Source organism: Tupaia chinensis, unplaced genomic scaffold, assembly GCF_000334495.1.
Source record: "Tupaia chinensis unplaced genomic scaffold, TupChi_1.0 Scaffold000628_1, whole genome shotgun sequence".
NCBI classification, from domain to species: domain Eukaryota; kingdom Metazoa; phylum Chordata; class Mammalia; order Scandentia; family Tupaiidae; genus Tupaia; species Tupaia belangeri.
The window spans coordinates 2,951,701-2,956,324 of NW_006160148.1; positions in this window are offsets into that span (position 1 = coordinate 2,951,701).

Below are 4,624 nucleotides of genomic sequence, written 5' to 3' on the forward strand. Positions count from 1 at the left end.
CTGAGGGCTCAGAGGGGCTTCCTGGTGCCCGGGGGGGGGGGCGGGGGGATATTTAGACGATCTCACACGTCCCCATCCGGGACAGGGACTCCGGCTCTCAGTTGGTGGCCCAGACATCAGGATTCCTGAGCACTCTCTCGGGTCTGACCCGTTTTCCTCTTGTCCTCCGAGAGGCCGGCTTCCCGCACTCAGCCCTGTCCACGAATCGGCCGCTCCATCGTCTGGCCACTCGCTTCGTGTCCGTGGTAGGCACGAGTCCCCGGGTGTCTGCGGCCCCACGCTCAGCGCCATCACGTGAGGTGGGTGCGGTAATCGCCACGTTCCGACGAGGAGGCTGCGTCTGGGAGAAGCTGGCCGATGGTCTCCGATGGTCTCCAAGCAAGGAGGTGGCTGAACCGGGCTCTGAGCCGGGTCTCTCATTCTCAGTCTCCCAGCGTCCTGCATGACCCAGAGGCACAGGCTAGCCCCAATCCCACGATGACTCAGACAGTCCGCAAGCCTGAGCACACCCCCGCCCACTGCGGGGACACCCCCCACCCCACGGCAGCGAGACTCCGCCACGTCACCGGGCGGGCGGCACTGCTGGAAAGTTCCTCCACTTTGAACTGAGGTCTTCTAAGTAGCTTCCATTCCTGGGAGGGGGTTCCCCACTGTCTCCAGGGACTGGAGGGAGGAATGACTCCACAGTAGCAGGAGGGATCCCCTACATTCACTGTCCCTGTGAATGTAGCTTCGGATGGCAGGCGAGAGGGTGGTCCTAAAGCCACGTGGGGGAGAGAGAAAGACCCCAAGAGGTGAGGGAGGGCCTCGTGGGCCGGGGCCCAGAGCCTTTGCAGTGGCCCCATCTCCTCTCTGCCTGGAATCCTGCCCAGCTCCTTGTGAAGGCAGCGATGGCTCGTGGGAAACGTCGGACATGGAGTCAGACCAGACGGGCTTGCAATCACACCCCAGCCCCAACCCTGACCTGCCGTGTGACTTTGGAGAAGCCACTTCCACACCCTCAACTGTCAAGCAGAGCTATGGTTAGGAGTGAAGGTCTAGCGGCTGAGAGCGCCGGGTCACACAGGCTGACCTAGCAGTTTGAATCCTGGCCCCGTCTTGAGGAACGTATCCAGCAGGGTGGTGCAAAGGGGGGCTGCGATCCTGGCCCGCTGGGCGGTATTTCCTCCCGCTCTCTGTCTCTGGCGAGCACGGTGCCCCCTCACGAGGCGGGCAGGAGGGCAAGGTGTGTGAAAGCAGTACGGAGCCCACGTCCAGGACAGACAGACGCCGCAGCGGCGGCCCGGAGCAGATTTGCGTTAGGCTGTCCCAGTCTGGTTGTGCAAACGCCTTCTTGAAGTGTAAGCAGCCCTGGCTCACGGTCCAACTTCAGCCATCCGCTGTGGATTTGGGGCGAGCCGCTTAACCTCTCTGCTTCGATTTGCCCATATTCAGAGTGGGAGATGACAGCAGGGACTTCTCGGCGCAAAGCCAGGGCCTGCCAGGCCTGATCGGCAGGGTCTTGGGTTGGCTACTGTTCCTCCTCCCCCCAGGGCACACACACCCCAACCTCCCGGTTCTCCCTCTTCGCTCTCTGTCTCCCTGAATTTAAATAGAGGCCACCATCCCCAGCGCCCAGAGAGAAGCTGGCTTGCCTGAACTTCCTCACCCCATGAGAAGAGAGAGCTTTCTCGTAAAGACCTCCCTGGCCGGGACCTGGCTCTGAGTAACAACTCGTGTTGTGATTCAATCTGAAACTTCCTTTTAGAAGTCTTTTTCTCTGTTTCTCTTTCACTCTTCTGCTCCACGCCCACCCCCAGGCTGTGGGCTGAGTTGGGAAATCGAGGAGGTGTGCAAGGGGGCAGGTGTGGATGACACACTCCGAGTTGGCCCACTGCCTGGACCTGGGAGGGTCTGGGGTCAGTCACCCCCGGCAGAAACTTGTCTGGGCAAAGGGCTTCCTGCTGCGATTAAGGAGCTTCACAGCTACTGGGCTCCTCGCTGGCTCCAGAGAGCATGGAGGGGAGCCGCTTTCACCCTGAGGAACGAGGAGAGGGTGGGGCAGAGGCACCTGCGAGGTCGCATCGCGGCACCACCCCTGGCTGTGGGAGCTTGGGCAAGTCCGTTGCTCTGCTCCGCCTCATCCCCCTCCGTGCAGCTTGCAGAGGGGATACAAAGAAATAGCAAGAGCAAAGACTCTGGCCGAGATCAGGTAGGCAGATACCGGGTTGTGGAGAGTCAGGATGCATTTCTGCATAGAAAACCAGCAAACTGTGTCCTGACTTTCCTGACACCCAGTAGTAGCTGAGTGTGCGGGATGTTTGGTCCAACTGGACATGGAAAGGTCCTGGGTTTGCATCCTGGGGCCTTACTGTTGGGGATGCCTCTCTTCCTCTCCTTCATGGAGAAGATAAAAGAGTAAATTAAAAAAAAGAATCTGGGGACCAGCCAGTGGCATGGAGATTAAGGCAGCAGGGTCACCCACGGCCAGCTGAGCGGTTAGTCCTGGACCTGGAGACTCCAAAATCATACTAGGGCAGGGTTAGCGGGTAGCATGGTGGTTAAGAGTGCTGGATTCCTACATGGCCAACCGTGGTTCAAGTCCCGGACCTGGTGGCTTGTTTTCTCACTTTCCCTCTTGCTCTCTCTCACTCTGTTCCTCTCTGATCAAATTAAAATAAATAAATGGATAAATAAAGTTAAATAAAATGATTCGTAAAAAGAAAAAAAAAAGGGACCAGCAGTTAGCGTAATGGCTATGTCGCTGGACTCCCATGTAGTCGACCGCGGTTCACGTGCCGGACCCGGTGGCTTAAAACTCACGCCGGGCGCGTGTGCATGTGTGCCCAAGATCCCGAGAGGAGAATGGAGGGGAAGGGATTGCGGTGTGACCATCCCTCCTGGTGGGGGGGTGATTTCTCGCTTTCTGTCTCTCTGTCTCTCTCTGTCTGGCGAGCGCCCGCGCCCTATAGCAAAAACCTCTCCAAAAAAAAAAAAAGAAAGAAAGAAAAAAAGAAAATCACACTGGGCTCCTGTGTGTGCATGCCCAAAGCCCCGAGGGGAGACTGGAGGAGAAGGGATGGTGCAGAGCCATCCCCGCAGCAGATGACTTCTCACCATCGTCCCCTCCCCCCTCTCTCTCCAGCAACTCCATGCTCCCTATAACAAAACTAAAAAGAAAAGACTACGTGCTTACTGGCAGGCTGCCCTCCAGGATGGCCGCCCTGGCCTACACCTCCCCGGGGGTCGCATCTCTCTCTGTTTTGGCTAACATTGCATTACCCAGCTTTCTAAGTGTTGCTGATATAATGGTATCATGTGATGTCTGTTATATTTGTAAACAGTTTTATTAAGGTAAACTTGACATACATATGCTTGGGACCAGAAGATGGTGTAATGGCTACGTGGACTCCCATATGGCTGACTGCGGTTCAAGTCCCAGAGCCGGCAGCTTGAAACTCACATCAGGCACTTGTGCAAGTGTGCCCCAAATCCCGAGAGCAGAATAGAGAAGGGATTGTGGCGTGACCATCCCCCTGGGGGTGATTTCTCTCTTTCTGTCTCTTTGTCTCTCTCTGTCTCTGTGTCTCTCTCTGCTCACATGCCCTATAGCAAAAACCTCTCCCCTCCACCCAAAAAAAGAATTTAAAAACTTAATTTGCATGAAAATGGTTCTGTTTTGTCATAGTGATTGAATTATGTAACTATATTTTGAGAAATTTTGAAAATATTCATTAGCACTTTATTTTTTTTATTTTTATTTTTTTAGAGGTTTTTGCTATAGGGCGTGTGCGCTCGCCGGACAGAGAGAGACAGAGAGACAGAAAGCGAGAAATCACCCGCCATGGGGGATGGCCACGCCGCCATCCCTTCTCCTCCATTATTCTCCTCTCGGGATCTTGGGCACACACGTACATGCGCCCGGCGTCAGATTTAAGCCACCGGGTCCAGGATGCGAACCACAGTCAACTACGTGGGAGTCCAGCGACATAGCCATTATGCTAACTGCTGGTCCCAGAACTTTATTTTTTTAAAAATAATTATTTTATTCAACTTATTTATTTATCCTAATTTGACCAGAGAGGAACAGAGTGAGAGACAGAGGGAAACGGAAAAAGCAAGCTGCCAGGTCCGGTACTCGAACCACAGTCAGTCATGTGGGAGTCCAGCGCCCTTAACCACCACACACCTGCTGGCCCCCCATTAGCACTTTCTCTGACATACAGGGCTTTGGTAGTCCATCTGGGGAGTCTCGAACCACGTATGTTTTTCAGTGGTCTCAAAAATCCTTGCAAATTTGGTGTATGGAGTCTCTGATGTAAGTTCCTACAGTAGTTCTTGCCACAGAGGGAATAGGAATTTATTCTGGTGGCTTGTGAGGACAGCTTGGTAATATTTCTGACCTGCCCCCCTGGAAATAGCACTGTTGAAATCTGAGCATCGAGACCCTCCTGAGCACGTCACAGCCAGCCATGTGAGTGACTCGAGGACCACCCAGAGTCTCTGTGATAGAGAATGGTGGCTTCTATCAGCTGTAAATGCAACTAAGCTGTGAGGATGGAAATGCAGCTTTCTGGCATGTAACCTGCTTATAAGAAGCAGTAGTGGTGGGAACCAGCAGTTAGCGTAATGGCTATGTTGCTGG